Source organism: Ahaetulla prasina, chromosome 5 (genome assembly GCF_028640845.1).
Source record: "Ahaetulla prasina isolate Xishuangbanna chromosome 5, ASM2864084v1, whole genome shotgun sequence".
In the NCBI taxonomy this organism is placed as follows: domain Eukaryota; kingdom Metazoa; phylum Chordata; class Lepidosauria; order Squamata; family Colubridae; genus Ahaetulla; species Ahaetulla prasina.
This window is the reverse complement of record NC_080543.1, coordinates 112,834,256-112,853,546: the sequence shown is the minus strand read 5'-3', so window position 1 is coordinate 112,853,546 and position 19,291 is coordinate 112,834,256. Positions and strand designations below refer to the sequence as shown.

At 39.4% G+C, this 19,291-nt stretch overlaps 1 long non-coding RNA gene across 1 annotated transcript in view; it reads left to right on the top strand.

The window, feature by feature from the left end:
- The first annotated feature begins 7,925 nt into the window (after positions 1 to 7,925).
- The window catches only part of LOC131200113 (uncharacterized), a 43,036-nt gene continuing 31,670 nt past the window's right edge, over positions 7,926 to 19,291 (top strand). The window contains exon 1 of the long non-coding RNA XR_009155508.1: positions 7,926 to 7,949. This is a non-coding gene — a long non-coding RNA (uncharacterized LOC131200113). The remainder of the gene's footprint in view (positions 7,950 to 19,291) is intronic.

The window sequence follows — 19,291 nt, the reverse complement described above, 5'->3', positions numbered from 1 at the left end:
GAAGCCTTAGTTAGAAGCAACCAGGTAGAAAGAAGATTGGCAATTAAGCAAAGCTCTCCTTGTACTGAAATGTTAAAAGAGTGGAGAGAAACAATAGTGCTGAAATTATTATTACTATATAATATCAGAGAGGCAACGCTAGATTGACTGCCACACAGGAGGTGCATATGAGCCATAATGAAATCAGGATAGAAAGTAAACTAGATTGTGATTTATTTACAGTTGTATTATACTAGGCTTTACGCTTAACTGGGGGTTGATATTTTATATCCAACCTCTTCATTTGACAAAGTAGCAGTTTGTATTAATATATACACATAAAAACATTGTTCCGTGGCTTTTTCAGGAAGTGTGGGAAAAAAAGCCTGTCTCCTTCAAATTTAGTGCTGCTGAGTGTGTCAAGTTTTCAAAAATTAAAATGATCCCTACCTACTGAGCAATGGATTAAGATATTATTTTCTTTTCTTTTTTAAAAAGAAAATGAGTAAATCATGGGAAATTAGACCATGCCAAAAAGAAAAAAAAATCCTGCACATTTTTTTTCTTTCAGTTCTCATTCAACTTGATGAAAAAGACTTTGCTTTCATAGTGTTTTTTTTTTCCAATCAAGAACAAACTTTTATTGAGAAATTCTCATGGAGAGAATGCAATATTGTTGGCAATACTTAATGTAAAAAAGTTCAGACTAATAAGAATATGTACAGCATTAATAATGAAGATAAAAATAGCAATAGCAATAGCACTTATATACCGCTTCACAATGATTTACAGCCAGTGGTGGAATTCAGCCAGTTCGCACCCCTTCGGGAGAACTGGTTGTTAACTTTCTGAGCTGTTTGGTGAACTGGTTGTTGGAACAAATCATTAGGGCAGAGAACCGGTTGTTAAATTATTTGAATCCCACCACTGTTTACAGCCCTCTCAGCTTCAGCATATTGTCCCCAACAATCTGGGTCCTCATTTTACCGACCTCGGAAGGATGGAAGCCTGAGTCAACCTTAAGATGGTGAGAATTGAACTGCCACTTTGCTGGCAGCTGGCAGTCAGCAGAAGTAACCTACAGTATTGCATTCTATCCACTGCACCACCACGGCTCTAGATATTGAAGAACATGGATGGATGGATGGATGGATGGATGGATGGATGGATGGATGGATGGATGGATGGATGAAGATACTGAATGAAGATATTGAATGTTTGAATTCTTGTGTAATTTTTGTATATAAATCAATGAAGATAATGAACCAGTAGATAGCATCTGCTTTTTTAGGATCAACTGGCCACATCAAAAGACCCAGCAATCCAGAAAAATGCTAATATCACACTAATATTAGACAGCAACAATCTAACTTAAAGAAAATAATCAGATGCTGGGAGGTACCTATACCTACAAAGGTCAGAACTGTGCAGGCAATGTTTTTTTCTGTGATATTTTATGAAAACAACAGTTGAACTTTGAAGAAGCAGGAGAAAAGGGTATTGACACTTCTAAAGTTTAGTGTTGGAGAAGACACTTGAGAATACCATAGCTAGCAAATGGTGTGGGGGAAGGGAATAGCAAATGGATCATGGAACAAATCAGCCCAACATTTTCATTCTCTAGGCACAAATGACCTGATTCAAATTATTCTACTGCAGACTCTCTACGCAAAGCTCTCTGGGGAAGGCTCTGATACTGGAAAATATAAAAGGAAAGAGAAGAAGGGCATCATCAATAACAGTAACAGAGTTGGAAGGCCCTCTGCTCACATAGGAGACATATACTATGCTAGACAAGTGGCTGTCCAGTCTCTTCTTAAAAGCCTCCAGTGATGGAGTGCCCACAATTTCTGAAGGCAGTTTGTTCCAGTGGTTGATTGATCTCACTATTAGGAATTTTCCCCTTAATTCTAGGTTGCTTCTCTCCTTGTTTCATTTCCATCTGTTATTTCTTGTCTTGCCTTCAGCTGCTTTGGTAAATAAATTGCCCCCCCCCCTTTCTTGTGGCAGCCTTTCAAATATTGGAAGGCAGCTATCATGTTAACCCTGGTCCATTTTTTCATTTGATTAGGTATATCCAGTTCCTGCAATCATTCTTTGTATGTTATAACTTTTAGGCCCCTAATCATCTTTGTGGCTCTTCTTTAAACTCTTTCCAAAATCTCAACATCTTTTTTTGTATTGGGGTGTATTGGGGTGACCAAAACTGGATGCAGTACGCTAAGTGTAGCCTTACTAGGACTTTATAAAGTGGTACTATTACTTTGTATGATCTTGATTCTGTTCCTCTGTTAATGCAATTTAGTATTGCGTTTGCTTTTTTGACTGCTGCAGCATACTGCTGGATCATGTTTAGAAGATGGTTGTCCACTAGGACTCCAAGATCCTTCTCACGGTTGCTACTATTGAGCCAGTTTTGACCTGGTCTGTACCTGTACTTTTGGTTCTTCTTGCCTAAGTGTAAGACTTGGGTTTGTTTGTTTGTTTGTTTCAGCACGTGGTGAGATAACCTGAAGGTTCAGTTGAGGATACATCCCCTGGAGAAAATCCATCTATGTGGTTAAATCAATCAAAACTATTTTCTGTATACCTTTATAGTCTTCACATCAAAAAGAGATCCAATTTAGAACTAAGGAAAAATTTCCTAACAATGAGACAAATTAACCAGTGTCTCCAGAAGTTGTGGGCACTCCATCACTGCAGTTTTTTAAAAAGAGATTGGACAGCCATTTATCTAGAATGGTATAGGGCCATGATGGCGAACCTATGGCATGTATGCCACAGGTGGCGCGCAGAGCCCTCTCTGCAGGCATGCCAGCCGTCGCTCAGCCCAGCTCCACTGTGCATGCCTGTGCACCTCCCGCCGGCCAGCTGGTCTTTGGGTCTCTGCTGTGCATGCGCAGGGGCAGGGCCTTCCCTGATCTCTGCAGGTTCCACCTTCCGCAGGTGCCTCTCCATGGCAGAAATGGAGGAGAAAGCCTGGGCGCGCAGGGAGAAACTGCAGAGATTGGGGAAGGCAGGAATGGAGGAGAAAGCCTGGGCGGGCCGGGGGCCAGGGCACATGTGTGGGGGAGGCACATGCGCAGGGAATGCACGCTCATGAGTGGGACATATGCTCAGGGTGCGCTTGCATTGCATTTTGGGGATTGGGGCATGCACGTATGAATTTGCTTTGGGCATTCGGCACCAAAAAGGTTAACCATCACTGGTCTAGGGTCTCCTGCTTAAGCAGGGTATTAGAATAGAAGACCTCCAAGGTACCTTCCAACCAGTGGTGGGATTCAGCCAGTTTGCACCACCACTTTGGGAGAACTGGTTGTTAACTTTCTGAGCAGTTTGGTGAACTGGTTGTTGGAAAAAATCATTAGGGCAGAGAACCGGTTGTTAAATTATTTGAATCCCACCACTGCTTCCAACTCTATTAGTTTGTATTCTATCTAGTATCCATAATCAAATAATACACAAACACATTAATATTCTATCAATGGAGCTTAAAGGTTACTGGAAGTGCTTATTTGCTTTTCAAAAAGAACATAGATTAATATAGCTTTAATATATTTAAATATATAAAAATGTCCAATTGTGTGAAAGCAAAACCTGTGTTAACATTAAATATGTAAACTTTAACTTATTTTCTTTCAATAGTACACTGGAACTTGTATTTTTTGCAGCTTGCTTCTATTTTTCATTTTAATATATGTTTGTTGCCGCTAGTCTAAACTTTTACAATTCTTTCTTATACTGTATATAATTGTTTCATATGACAGCAAACAAAATATATTTTATTCAGTATTCAGCATTGCACACATTTTAGCAATCCTTGTTAAAATGAACCGATGCATATCTGTTTGAATAAAGATTTTTCTTTCCCTTTTCTTGCTTTTTAGAAAAGATACCACCTATTCAGTTTTGCTAATATAATTCATCTGTTGGATGTCGCTTATGGCATGCAATAAGCAGGAATATGGGTTTTATTTTTAATCGCCCACAATAAAAGGCAGAACTCTCTTTAACAGAAATTGTACATGGAAAACTATTTATGAAAGTATTTAATACTTAAGCCATCCTGTTTGAAACTAATTTTAGGAATGATTCCAATGGCATCCACAGGAAGGCTTGATGACAGAAAAATAGAAACATACAGGACAACTCTGTCATACACATCCGCTCATATGTTCTTCTATGCATAAGTTTAATATGAGCATATATAGTACAATAAGTTGAATACATGTGCTATGATATGACACATTTTTCTTCACTTTCTCTCCCAGTGGACAGTTATCTGTACACTTACGGGTAATTCCCATAAACAAACTTCTTGAAATTCAGACCCTAAATCACTTAGTCATTTAAATCACTAAGGTGTACAGAATTGGCACACAGTTTTGTCTAATAACTTGGAACCAGCTTCCTCAATTTGATGACTCTAGAGATGTCATCTTTTGCCCAGGGATTGTAACAACCCATCTGGATGGCACAAGGTTGACAAAGGGTTGCAGGTGGAGAGAATAACCAATGGAAGACCACCTTGGTTCTTGTTTAAATTCAGTGTGTGTCTTTGTTGATTTCTTCCTACATTAGGCATATAATATTCTCCACATACTGGGTAGCTTTTATATATTTATTTATTTTCTTCCTTCCTGCACCAAGCAGGTGCAGAATCCACTATTTTTCCTAGATCAACTAAAAGTTTATCAATTACCATATTTTTTGGACTATAAGACGCACTTCTTTGTCTCCCAAAAGGGAGTGAAAAATGTCTGTGAGTCTTATAGACCGAATATAGCCACTGGCCGTTATTTGGCCTCTGCCTGCCCTGTTTTGGGGCCTTTTTTGGGCCTTTTTCAGGCCTTTTTTCAGCCTGGTTTTGGGGCTTTTTTCAGCCCATTTATGAGGCTTTTTGACCTGTTTTCGAGGCTTTTCTTGCCCAGTTTGAGGCTTTTTTCAGCCTGTTTTTTTTTTTTTTTTGAAAAAATAAGGCCTTAAAAAGCCTCAAAAATGGACCAAAAAGTCTTGAAAATGGGCTGAAAAAAGCACCAAATACAGGCTGAGAAAAGCCTTGAAAATGGGCAGAAAAAAGGCTGGAAAAGGGCTGAAAAAAGGGCTAAAAATGGGGAGCACAGAGGCCAAAAACTTTTTTGTGTTGTTTTCCTCTTATAAATTTGGGTGCATCTTATAGTCCGAAAAATACAGTAGTTGTGATAGAAATTGATTGACTGGATTGTCACCTGAACCTGATGTCATCAGCTGAGACATCAGCTGAGAGAGGGTTATTGACCCAAAATCACCCAGCCAGCGTCCTAACATAATTCTAGACTAGAACTTACAATCTCCTGGTTTCTAGCTGGAGTTTTAACTGCTAGACTAAAGTGGCTCTCGTTTACAGGTAGTCCTTGACTTATGACCAAAATTGCAAGCCCAAAATTGACATTGCTAAGCAAAAAAGTTGTTAAGTGAATCACTGCATTTTGCAACTTCTTCTTGTCGTATTTGTTAAGTCAACCACTGCCGTTGTCAAGTTAGTAACACGGTTGTTAAGTGAAGCTATTCAAGGGCCGGAATAGCTCAGGCTGGTAAAGCCTGTTATTAAGAACACAAAGCCTGCAATTACTGCAGGTTCAAGCCCGGCCCAAGGTTGACTCAGCCTTCCATCCTTTATAAGGTAGGTAAAATGAGGACCCAGATTGTTGGGGGGGCAATAAGTTGACTTTGTAAAAAAAATATATATATATACAAATAGAATGAGACTATTGCCTTATACACTGTAAGCCGCCCTGAGTCTTCGGAGAAGGGCAAGGTATAAATGTAAACAAACAAAACAAAACAAAACAAAACAATCTGGCTTCCCCATTGATTTTGCTTGTCAGCAGGTTGTAAAACCTTCTGCAGGACCAGGGTGGGTTCTACTTACCTCCGCTACCGGTTTGCAATGGGAGCGCACGCATGTGCGCGCACTCTGTGCATGCGCAGATTACCTGTGATGATGTCCTGCTGGGTGGGCGGAGCCTCCTGCCACCATTACTACCAGTTCACAAGAACCGGACTGAACCGGGAACAACCCACCACCATGCAGGATCCTACAGTCATCATAAATGTGAACCAGTTGTGAAGGATCCAAATGTAAATCACGTGACCATAGGGATTCTGCAATTGTCATTAGTGTGAAAAATGGTCAAAAGTCACTTTTTTCAGTGCTGTTGTACCTTTGCGTATATATACTTTATTAAACTTTTTTACATTAAAAGCATAAAAAAAAGGGGGGGAAAAGGCTTATATCATTTAACAGCTTATTTGTGGTGTTTTTCATCTAATAATAATCCATGCAATAATGACAAACATTAAATTATACATATTTGTGTTCTTATTTTATCTATTGATTATGCTTAGTAACTAAATATTCCTATCTCCTTTCCATCCATCCATACCACCGTTCCCATATACCATAGAATACTGATGTCTCCTTATCCTTCAGACTCAAAGTTAGTTTGTCCATTTCTGCGCAATTCATAATCTTTTGTACAATAAGTCTCTCTGTGGGCACACATGGCTGTTTCCAACATTGAGCGAAGGCCATCCTAGCAGCAGTTAATATATGTAGTATTAAATATTTTACACTCTTCACGTATTTTTTTTTAAAGATCCCCAATAAAAAAAGTTCGGGTTCTAGATCCAATTGTTCATTCGTGATTTCTTGTAGCCACTTTTTAATTTTTAACCAATATTTACGTGCTTCGGGGCAAGACCACCACATATGGTAATATGTTCCCTCTTTATTTTTACATTTCCAGCATATGGGAGACATTTTGGGATACATTTTCGCTAATCTCGAAGGGGGCAGGTGCCACCTATAGAACATTTTATATGCATTTTCTTTGTATGCTGCTGATTTGGTTAGTTTATAATTTCTGTTCCATATTTTCTCCCAATCTGATAAATTTATATTATGTCCAATATTTTGACCCCATGCGATCATACATCCTTTCACTACTTCTTCTTCCAATTCTACTTCTAGCAAATATTTATAAATTTGGGTAATATTTTTTTTGTCTGGCCCTAGTAAAATTTTATCTAATTGCTGTGGTTTAAGATATATTCCATATTCTTTTACATCTTGTACCTTTGAACGGTCACTAAATGAACTTTTGTAAATCAAGGACTATCTATATCTATATCTACAGCTACATCTACATCTACATCTATCTATCTATCTATCTATCTATCTATCTATCTATCTATCTATCTATCTATCTATCTATATCTATCTATCCATCCATCCCTCCATCCCTCCATATATATTCATTTTCCCTTTGTAATGGGACCCTGATATTTGCTACTCAATAAAGCGTTGATCTCCATTTATTCAGCCATTTTGGTGTATTTTCCAGGATACAAATCAAAGTGCCTATAACTTCTGAATATTTTAAGAAGTACAGATGCCAAATGTTTTCTTTTTACCCACATGCATACCATTATTTTTTTTAAAAAAACTATTTTGTACCTGAATATTGATGCCAGACTGCAATATAAATTGGGAGCTGGCCTGATCCTGCAGTATCCTTAGCTTGTTTATCAGGTTGCGGCAGAACAACCTCTGTTGTGTTCAGAGCTTATTGACTTTTGTCACAAGAAGCCGAACACTAACCCTATTGTACAGTACTGCAGCACTCTATTAATCTGCTTATTCTACCAGCAATGTATCCTAAATCTCAACTAAGCATGCTGAAAAGATGTTACAGCCATGGAGTATGAAATGTATATTCTGTATGCCTGTGAATACGTGTGTGTGCAGCAGATAATGCTTTCATGCAAAATGCAGGACGATTGCCAATATTTTGAAGCTGTATAAAAGGTTACCCAATGCTCCATTTCTCCCAGTGTTCTAACATAATTCTGCGTTATGCATGGCTGTTAATACAGGGTCTGTGGAAGTCTTGGTTGGAAAGCTACCTGGCAGCTTGCAAAGAGAGAAGGTATGTGTGCTACTTGCGACTGGACTTCTATTATTGAATGAAAACGCATCTGTGAATAAATGGAATTTTGAGTGTAAGAAACTGCAGGCATGCCAGCCTTTTTTTCTGCACAGATACATCAACCAACAAGGAGCAGAATCAGACCAGGTTGTTGTGTTCAGAATGAAGATAAATCAGGCCAGAACTATTTAGCCATAATTTCTCTCTCTGTGTGTGTGTGTGTGTATTGAGATTTATATATATATATATATATATGTAATTAATAAACCTCAATAAAAATACTATCAGAAAGGTTACATCTCCAAATGACAGACCCTTTTCACAGATCTTTTCTTTCTGGAAAAAAAATATATATCACATTTCATGCAGCTGTTTGATACATAGGCACGATAGCTACCAAAAGTATTATCCTAATTTCCAGTTTAGTAAATGCAAGGAAGAACAGATCTAGACTGCAAATATCCATGCCGCCAGTAGATGGCAGCAAAGACTTTCCATGGTTCTCTAACAAAAGCTGAGATTATTGTTACAATTGCTTTCGTGGGAACTTTGTATGTTTCACAATGTTTTATAATGTTTATAATGTTTTAATAATACAGTGTTTTATATTGTTTTAATGTATATATATAATGCTTATAAGCTTAATAAGGTTTTATAATGTTTTAAAATGTGATAGTTGTATTAATGAAAAAGGGAAGAAGTTACAGTGGTTATGTCTGCAGTCTTGGCAAGATTAGTTTGAAATATATTCCCTGACTCTCGAGGAGCTGCCTTCAGCTGCTCCTGTGAGGTATTTCTGGTGCCTGTCATATGTAGATATATAGCTGTAATGATGGCTTGTTATGGGTCTTTTCTTACGATTAAAACTACTTGAAACAATTGTTGCTGCCTTGATCTAGTAGCTCTGTTAAAGAATAAACTAGAAAGAAGTCAAGAACAGTCAACTGTAAATGAAAACATAATATTTATTTATAAGGCATTCCTAGCATGGTATGGAACTTAAAGCAAAATCCCCCAAGGGAAGTCTTCTTTGATAGACCTCTGCTTTATCCAACACTTTCTGACTTTAAATAAATAAACTGTATTCACCCTGTAGGTAGGTACTGATTATCTCCCTTAAAAGTAAGTTCTAACCTGAGTAGAATTAGTTAAGTAGGTGAGAGCAGCGTGGCTACATATTTGGGAATCCAAAAGAGTACGACAAATATTTGGTATGATTACAGGTCTACGAAATGGAAATCAGTGGTGGGTTGCTCCTGGTTCGACTCTAGTACGGTAGCAGCAGTGTTGGAAGCCTAGATGTCATCAAAAATGCTCTGCACATGCACAGAAGTGCCCTGCGCATGCTTGCAATAACAAACCGGTAGCGCCAGGATTTGAAACCCACTACTAAATGGAATGTGTGTGAGAGGAACGAAGGAAAGATATGCTGTTTATAGAACAATCACAAAAGAGGCAAGAACCCCAAGTGGCTTAAAAGTCAGACAAACCTGGGAAGAACACACCCTTATCGATCAGGCAGTTAAAAGTAACATCAGGAAATTTGTACCTTCAGGCTTGTAAGATTCTGCTAATGTAGCTTTAACAGCAAAGTAGAATTATTTCATCTAGAAAGGTTTTCCTGTCTGCTTTACTTGGGAGGGGTGACAGTCTAGGACCTGTCCAGTACTCAAGTTAAGGTGAATCCTATCAACTTTATCCACAAATCACAATCCCTTTTACACACTGTCGTTGACTAATTCAATTTCTTCTCTGTTCCATTTTGGTTAAGTCCCAAAGATTGTTTTTCAAGAGCAACTGGACTGTTTTATCCTTGAAGATATTTTGCTTCTCATCCAAGATGCTTCTTCAGTTCTGATTGAATGTTGGGGAATGGAAGGACATATTCCTTGCAGTCATCTAGTCGTTATCACTCTTTCTGAGAGTCGTCAATGCCACTTGGAGGTTTTCTTCAGGGTCACCTGAATAGCATAAATGGGTGCGAAACCTTTTTGGAACTTCTGAAAGGACTGTGTTGTTGTGCTGTCCCGCTTTTTCTCTCATACACACACATAACTGTGGCTGAGTGCGTTTATTATCCCAATTAAGTCCAGCCACAAGCAGACCAATGCTGGTCCACAGAGCAACGGTGAATGAGTCCACTTGAAAGTTTCCCAATAAAAATAAACCTACCAGGCAAAATTAAATCCACAATGCAAGAGGGTTCATGGGGTAAGAAAAGTCCAGAGTTCACAAGGCACGATCCAAATCAAGGCACAGTTTCATTCCAAAGCAAGGCCAGAAAACACACAGCTAGAAAATGAACACGTTGTTTCTAGCATCACTTCCATCTGTCTGATGTGCTAAATAGCCAGATTCTGGTGCAGCCCATCACAAAAGGTGAGGCTTTCTCCTCATGAGTAATCTGGCTGATCTGCTCTGCTCCTGCCTTTTCTCTTCCCTCAGTTCCTCTTCCTCATCACTGACTGGCTGCAGCTGCATGTTTTCCCCACCTGATGTCTCGGGGCTGTCCTGCTGCAGCTAGGTTTCAGCCAAATCCTTCTTAGACAGCTGCTTGGAGACATTGACCAACTCCCCTCCAGATGTGCCTGGAAACTGGGTCATCTTCCTCCAAAGGTGGAGAGGTATCTGGAGAAATATCCAGGGGAGCCATCACAGTTGTAAACAGGAGATAGGTGGTGTCATATATCTCCCCCTCTGTTAAGAGAGAGAGCTATTCAATTTTAATGTAGATGGCCTCTTTGACTCCTCTTTCAAACCTCTCCTCCCTGCCCATAATGCGGACTTTGCTGTCTTTAAAAGAGTGGCCTTTGTCCTTAAGAGGCCAGTGAGGTTGCCCTTCAGATAGCCTAGCCCCAAGTCATGTTGGCATCTACAAATATACTTTTATTTCAAGTAAGAAGCATGCTGTAAAATAAGTATCCCTGCATCTTGTAGCATATTGCATCATTAGAAATCACATTTCCCACTGCTAAGTTTCTACTTTTCTTCTTCTTCTTCTTGCAACTTCTACTTCTTCCGTTGAATTGTTTCTGACAAAAAATGCTGGGGGTTTGTGTCAATTAGAACTATCCAATTTAAAACAAATCAGAAAGTTCAAATTGGTGATACAATCAAGTACAGCACAAGAATAGAGGTTTCTGTCACCAAGAAAAAGTGAATACGAGTTAATTTAGTTTTCTATTACAGGACATGGATTTGTAATTCTCAGCTCCAAATGCAATTTCTTCTAATTCTATTTTATGCCCATCAAATTACGTTGTTCACTATGGATGAACCTTCCATTGAAGTCTAGCATAAAATTCCTATTAAATTCCAAATCAATTAGAAGTGACTTGTTTCATTATATTTCATATTTAAATTATTAGTGAGGGACAAAGCTCTTAATAAAGGGCCCCATACAGGTGATTTTGAAACTGCTACTGTAACACATTTTTAACAATTTAATTCACTAAACAATCAATCACTCTTCTAAGATCTGAAAAGTAGAATGGAATAATGCCAAGTGCTTTTGTTCATCCTTGTATTGTCTCCATTGGGTAGACAGTATAACAAAATCCTTGTTTATCTGTGAAGTCTGTCTCACATAAGAGTAACATCAATGCACACAACTATAGATAAATGGTTACCCTCTACTTTTATCATGATACATGATGCAATTTTGGGAGGGGAAGTGGACTCATGGGAAATTATGGGAATAACATAATATGTTTTCTTTCTATTTGTGAGCTTGTACAAACTATACAATGAAAAGACTGATGACTATTACAAGGTGCTGTCAAAGTTTATAAGGGCTGTTTAAAACATCTCATATGCAGTATGCAGCTTTTGATATGTTTTCTTTAATTCATTCAAAATAAAAAGTAAAATTCTGATGAGCTCATCTTTATTATCATTTGATCCCAAACTGCCAAAATCTGAAGTGTAAACTTTTGATTTCTTTGATAAGAGGATTTGGCTGAGGTTTACTGAAATCGTACTTATATGACAATGAAGAATGTGGTACTGGCTTCTCTATATTTCTTCTCTATATTTCTCTATGCTCAGTAGTGATTTTCACTTACCTTCGCTACCAGTTTGGAACTGTGAGCACGCATGTGGGGCGCTCCGGGAGCATCTGTGATGATGTCTGGGCAGGTGGGCGAAGTCTCCTGCTGCTGCCGCTAACGGTTCGTCCGAACCAGGGCGAACTGATAGAAACCCAGCACTGTCTATACCAGTGGTCACCAACTAGTGGTCCGTGGACCACTGGTGGTCCATGAGAAAATTTTGGTGGTCCGCAGAAAAAATATTTGCATTTTTTATATTGCACCAAATACTATTTATCTTTTATAAAAAAAATCATATTAGTGAGATCTGTGGGATTTAAAATTAGGAATTTAGTGGTCCCTGAGGTCCAAAAGGTTGGTGACTCCTGATCTATACTATAATATTTCTACTGAATATTTAAATTCACGATTCTTGTAAATTAAAAAACAAATAAACTTAAAAGAGCCTGAAATTTAACTTTTCAAGTTCCATTTTTGATGAAAAACTAATGCCATGATAATGGACAAGGAGGGCATTAGTTAGGAAACCCAAGCGCGTATGAAGATAACTTTCTTGTGTTTTGTGTGTGTAAACAAGTGTTTTTGTGTCAGTCATTAAAAGAAAAATGCTAAATTCTGATTTCACGACAGGGAAGCTGTTCAGCTCGTTCATTTAATACAATGCTGAAGTGTGCCTTGACATTTTTCAAGGATTCTTTCTCTGAAAAAGAAAAGAAAAGGATGATGTTGTTTTTTCTTTAATCCTCAGGGCAGTGTTTTTGTTATTGCTATTGTTGTTATACTGGAAGTAGTGGGAGGTGCTATGTTTTCTTCTCTTTTATGGATTGCCGTCATTGTGATGCTTTTCCATGCGCATGGTTCTCACTTATGCCTCCCCTTGGGATTTAATGGCTCAGTGGGAAGCCTGCAGGGTTGCAGATGACTGCGGAACTGAAACAGAAAACATTCACACACTTATAGAAACACACATAGACTACCACAAAAGAAGAACAACATCATAGTAACCAATAAGGAATTCTCTTCTCCTTTGAAAGCAATTTCACTTTCATGTAATTGAATGAGAACAATAAAAAGTGGAAGATGATAATAACTGGAAAGATTATGGAATGAAACAATTTGATTCTAAGAAGAAGGATAGTGAGGGACCTGAAATCTATCACTGGTTTGTCACTGGTACTGCTCTATGTCTAAAACATACCTTTAAATAGAAGCCATTACTAAAGAACACTCTTAGCAGGGTTAACTAGGACACAAAGTATTAATGTAGTGAGAGAATATCAAAAAGGGATCAACTGATATAGTCAACAAATCCATAGGGGACTAGATTTGACTCAAAACATACCCAGTTCATGCATAGACAATCACTCAGCTTGTAGGAAAAGTAAACTCAGTTGTGAATTCCATCAAGTGTTACAGGCCTAACAGCAATTAATATATTGTCCAGTCATTGATAAATTGTAGTGGCCAAGATGCATTTACGGCTACCTGGCTAATCAATTCAGCTAGTAAAGTAATGGAATCTTGCCAGTACTTTTTTTTTCTTTTATAGGGTATTTCCAGAAATATTTGATACTTCCTGGATACTTTTGTTTAGCAGAGTGATAGCCTTCGGGAAAAAACTGTTCTTGTGTCTAGTTGTTCTGCTGTGTAGTGCTCTATAGCGTCATTTTGAGGGTAGGAGTTGAAACAGTCCTGGATGTGAGGGGTCTGTAAATATTTTCACAGCCCTCTTTTTGACTTGTGAAGTATACAGGTCCTCAATGGAAGACAGGTTGGTAGCAACTGTTTTTTCTACAGTTCTAATTATCCTCTGAAGTCTGCGTCTTTCTTGTTGGGTTGCAGAACCAAATCAGACAGTTATAAAGGTACAAATGACAGACTCAATAATTCCTCTGTAGAACTGGATCAGCAGCTCCTTGGGCTTCCTGAGTTGGCGCAGAAAGAACATTCTTTCTTTGTGAGCTTTGTTTTCAGCTAGGATGGCCTTCTGCAACTCTCTGCCAGTGAAAATGGAGCACGCGGCCCTCACAAGCTCTGTTTTTGCTGGCAGAGCACAACGGGCCGGTCCTTTGCTATTTCCAGGGCAGCCCCATAGGCCAGATCTAAGCACCCCGTGGGCTGGAGTTTGACACCCCTGGTTTATAAAATTGTACCCATAAAATAGCTGAGATTAGTAACTATGTTTTATATGAATACATCCAAAGGTGCGGATTTATTTATTTATTTGAAAAATTATATTGCCACCTATTTGCACATGGGGACTAAAGGCAGCTTACAAGAATATAAAACCTCATATAAAAACAATAAAAGTAATAAAAGAGAGAAGCATATAATAAATTAATAAAATAATAAAATAAAATAACCCCTCACCCAACCCCTTGCCCCAGTGACAACACTGGCTATATTTGGTATAGGCAGGATAGTCAGGATGAAATGACAAAGCTGGTAATTTTTTTTCCAATAGGAATAATGAACCTAAAATCCATATTATCACAAAAACATTCCTTTAGTGGAGAAAAAAAACAACCTACCGTTTATGTCTGAATCCGGAACTGACCTTTGGAAAATCTATATATTCTGAGCTGTCACACTGCACAACCATGCCAGAATTAATTATTAGTGCCTCAGAATCAAAACTAATAGATCTGGCTTACAAATATTCAGATGGCCACAAGGTATCACCTGAAAAGTAGATTTTTCTGTATTATTTTGCTTCTATCTCAAGGTCACCCATATTTCTGCAGTCTAGATCTGGTAATTGAGATGTATGCCATGAGGTGCTTTTTTGATGCCTTGTTTTTGATGTTCGTTTTTTGAATTTGATGGGATGGCTTCAGGGGAAAAAAAATGAGGCACCTTTTCTACATTTGCTCTTAAGGAACTTTGTACTGAATGTTATTCTAGGTATAAGGAAAAGGGCCAGTAGGACTGGAAGAGTTTGGGTCCTGAAATTTTGTATTTATGAGAATTTTAAAGAAGGGGGGGAAATAATAAGAAAGCACTCTCCAGAGACTTGAGTCCTTTCCTATAAAGAAATAGGTCAGGTTTGGTCTTAGTTTCTTAAAGAAGAAAACTAGTTCAGAGCAGGGATGGAGCATATGATTTGCATCTAGCAAATCCTCTATATTTAATATTTCCATATGAAAATAACAGCCAGAAACCCTAGAGAAATGCTGCTAAGTGATCCAGAGGTGGCAAGAGCATGAAAATGCATCTCCTTGTGTTACCTAAAGTCATAGGTCTCCCTTTTCAAGAGAAATATAATTCCTAGGGCTTTCAGGAAAGAGGGTGATATTATTAAACCAATTAATATTTTTGTGTGACTCTGCGCCGGTTGCATATGTGTTAGGATGTTTCTCCTTCAACACTGGATTGCCAGTGACTTTTCAAGACCATATCTTTTGCATTAGCCTCTTCTTAAAGCTAAAATGATTATTTGTGTGTGTTATGACAACTTATGGAGGCGCCGCGTGATGGGTCAGCACTTAAAAACTCTAGGCTTGTCAGCTGAAAAGCTGACAGGCTAAGTTCAAGACTCGAGTTTTGTGCAACAAAGTGAGCTACTGTCCTTAGCCTAGCTCCTACCCACCTGAATGGGGCTATTTGTCTCCGACTCTTCATTCTCCTCAGGTGTTTCTCCTTGGGCGATTCTCCCCCGACTTATCCCCTCAGCTGGCATGCCTCCAGCGATTTGCCCTGGGGAATGAGCCACAGTCCACTGTATCCCACACCCTTCAACACAGCCCATTCGCAGAAAGAGAGCTCGTCCTGGGTCTTCCACCCTTTGTGAAAGTTAGCCTACACCAACCTACACCTCTCTCCTTTTGCTGGATTTTTACCACACACCCTCTAGCCAATTGGTTGGCAACTAACTTTCACAGAAGGCAGAAGATCCAGGATGAACCCTCTTTCTGTGAATGGGCCATGTCGAAGGGTGTGGGACACAGTGGACAGTGGCCCATTCCCCAGGGCGAATGGCTGGAGGCATGCCAGCTGAGGAGATAAGTTGGGGAGAATCGCCCAAAGAGAAACACCCAAGGAGAATGAAGAGATGAAAACCCCTACCCACCTAGCAGTTCAAATGCCTGCAAATGCAAGTAGATCAGGGGTGGGCTGCTGGGGGTTCTCAGGGGTTTGGGAGAACCTCTAGCTAAGATTCTGTGCAGTTTGGAGAACTCCCAAATTCCACTCCTGGCTGGCCCAGCCCAGCCCACCCCTCCCCTCCCAGGAGTCCCCACATGGCCCATTTTGGATACGGGTAAGTGCAGGGTGTGTACAGAGGCTCGGAGAGAGCGAAAAACATTGAAAGTTCAGGAAGTTCCAGCCTCCAGAGGGCCTACGGAGCCTGGGGAGGCTGATTTTGCCCTCCCGGAGGCTCGAGGAAAGCCTCTGGAGCCTGGGGAGGGCAAAAATGCCCTCCGTCATGGTGCAGGAGGCCGACACGGCTACTATGGCCACACCCATAAGGCAGAGAACCTCTTGCTAAAATTTTAGAAGCCCACCCTCCTCCCAGGAGTCCCCACATGGCCCATTTTGGATACGGGTAAGTGCAGGGTGTGTACAGAGGCTCGGAGAGAGCGAAAAACATTGAAAGTTCAGGAAGTTCCAGCCTCCAGAGGGCCTACGGAGCCTGGGGAGGCTGATTTTGCCCTCCCGGAGGCTCGAGGAAAGCCTCTGGAGCCTGGGGAGGGCAAAAATGCCCTCCGTCATGGTGCAGGAGGCCGACACGGCCACTATGGCCACACCCATAAGGCAGAGAACCTCTTGCTAAAATTTTAGAAGCCCACCCCTGAAGTAGATAAATATGGGTTTGTCAAAAACAGATCATGCCTGACTAATCTTATCGCATTCTTTGACAAAATGACAAAATTAGTAGACCAGAGGAATGCTGTCGATATAATTTACTTGGACTTCAGTAAAGCATTTGATAAAGTAGACCATAACCTACTACTAGATAAAGTAGAAAAATGTGGGTTAGACAGCACCACCACCAGATGGATTCGTAACTGGCTGACCAACCGCACTCAACGTGTAGTCCTCAACGGAACTACATCCACATGGAGGGAAGTATGCAGTGGAGTACCCCAAGGCTCTGTTTTAGGCCCAGTACTCTTCAACATCTTCATCAATGACTTGGACGAGGGGATAGATGGGGAACTCATCAAATTTGCAGATGACACCAAGCTGGCAGGAATAGCCAACACTCCAGAAGATAGGCTCAAGTTACAGAAAGATCTTGACAGACTTGAACATTGGGCGCTATCTAACAAAATGAAATTCAACAGTGAAAAAAGTAAGGTTCTACATTTAGGCCACAAAAACAAAATGCACCAGTACCGTATATGTGGTACCTTGCTCAATAGTAGTACCTGTGAGAGGGATCTTGGAGTCCTAGTGGATAACCATTTAGATATGAGCCAGCAGTGTGCAGCAGCTGTTAAAAAAGCCAACACAGTTCTGGGCTGCATAAACAGAGGATAGAATCAAGATCACGTGAAGTGTTAGTACCACTTTATAATGCCTTGGTAAGGCCACACTTGGAATATTGCATCCAGTTTTGGTCGCCACGATGTAAAAAAGATGTTGAGACTCTAGAAAGAGTGCAGAGAAGAGCAACAAAGATGATTAGGGGACTGGAGGATAAAACATATGAAGAACGGTTGCAGGAACTGGGTATGTCTAGTTTAACAAAAAGAAGGACTAGGGGAGACATGATAGCTGTGTTCCAATATCTCAGGGGCTGCCACAAAGAAGAGGGAGTCGGGCTGTTCTCCAAAGCACCTGAGGGTAGAACAAGAAGCAATGGGTGGAAACTGATCAAAGAAAGAAGCAACTTAGAACTAAGGAGAAATTTCCTGACAGTTAGAACAATTAATAAGTGGAACAACTTGCCTTCAGAAGTTGTGAATGCTCCAACACTGGAAATTTTTAAGAAAATGTTGGATAACCATCTGACTGAGATGGTGTAGGGTTTCCTGCCTGGGCAGGGGTTGGACTAGAAGGCCTCCAAGGTCCCTTTCAACTCTGATGTTATGTTATGTTATGTTATGTTATGTTATGTTATGTTATGTTATGTTATGTTATGTTATGTTATGTTATGTTATGTTATGTTATGTTATGTTATGTTATGTTATGTTATGTATATTCTGTGCACTTCAGTGTACAATCACAATAATCACATGACTACCAAAGTGTCTTCAGACAACACTAGTTCCCTTTGCTAAGAAATGAAAATAAGCACCATCCCCTAGAGTTGTAATTGACTAGACAGGGGAAATCTTTACCTTTATGACAATTTATACCCCTCTCCACAATTGCTTGAAATTCAGCTGAATGAATTTGCTTTGAAAGCACGTGGCATCTTACATGTCTACTAGCCCTGAGAAGTAAAGATAAAAAAAAAATATCTAATGTTCAATTATATCATTCTTTCTAAATTCAGCGCTCTCTAATAGGACAAAAATACATTTGAGCTTAAATCAACATCATAAGACTTTCCTTTAGTATCACATGTTTTTCTTTAGCACTGCTTAATCTATTTCCCACACACTGCTGTCAAGGATTTTTTTTTTCCTGATTAAATTACAAGTCAAGTTTTCCAGCAAGCTATTATAAGTCATTAAATCATCAAAGCTATTTGATTGTAATGGCAATTTTCAACACCCTTTTAATCTCATTGTCTATTTTTGAACACGGAATGTGTTTGCATTGTATTATACACAAACAAATTGCAGTCTTCCAATATGAATTCATTAATATTGATTAATGCAGACGTACAGTATGTGCCTTATGTGTGAGTGAGTCCCTGGCACTTCCCGAATACCAGATCTGCAAATGATGTTTAAATTTGTTTCCATTATTTTGCCTTTTTATCACAGATGGTAGAGCTCATCCAATCTGTGATAACAGTGGGAGCTATGAAAAGTCTGATGAATGAGATGTAACCCTAAACTCTGGATTCATTTTATATACTATCATATTCTTCTATAAAGAAGCTAAGGTAGTTTATGAGTGTGCCTGTCTCTATTTTATCCTTACATCTACTTCTGAAATAACTAGGTTATAATTACTTAAAGGTAAAGGTTCCCCTCACACATATATGCTAGTCATTCCCGACTCTAGGGGGCGGTGGTCATCTCCGTTTCAAAGTCAGCGAGCCAATGCTGTCCGAAGACGTCTCCATGATTATGTGGCCGGCATGTCTAAATGCCAAAGGTGCATGGAACACTGTTACCTTCCCACCAAAGATGGCCCCTAAGCTGGGACAAGTAACAGGAGCTCACCCTGTTATGC